This window comes from Labrus bergylta, chromosome 20, assembly GCF_963930695.1.
Source record: "Labrus bergylta chromosome 20, fLabBer1.1, whole genome shotgun sequence".
NCBI lineage: Eukaryota > Metazoa > Chordata > Actinopteri > Labriformes > Labridae > Labrus > Labrus bergylta.
The window spans coordinates 22754306-22754644 of record NC_089214.1 but is presented as its reverse complement, the minus strand read 5'-3'; the positions used below and the strand labels follow the sequence as shown (position 1 = coordinate 22754644).

Here is a 339-nt window from a genome sequence, read left to right as displayed (position 1 = left end):
TTTCCATACAAAGAAAAGTCTTTTAATAGATAAGTCCCATTTGCAAAAACACGTAGAAACATTGGAAGACACTGCATATGTACACTGTGTTCGCTACCTTGCAGCTACCTCCTCCATGAGACAAGTATGACAATTATCAAAACAATAGCAAGAAAAAAAAAAGCCATATTCATAAACGTTAGTGAAACAGAAAAGCCTTCAAACTGGAGTTTTTAAATTACGCACTTTTGTCTCTCACAATAAATACGACTCATCAAACATTTATTGAAATGAACACACACAAAGAGAAAAAGACAAATTCAAAACAGTGACACCTCGTACACTTGTGCGTGTCGACTC

At 35.1% G+C, this 339-nt stretch overlaps 1 protein-coding gene across 1 annotated transcript in view; it reads right to left on the bottom strand.

The window, feature by feature from the left end:
- Positions 1–339, bottom strand: part of LOC109992652 (uncharacterized) — a 75355-nt gene continuing 75016 nt past the window's right edge. The window contains exon 10 of the mRNA XM_029279592.2: positions 1–339. This exon is cut by the window's right edge and continues 2976 nt beyond it. The gene's annotated coding sequence lies outside the window, so the exon portion shown is untranslated.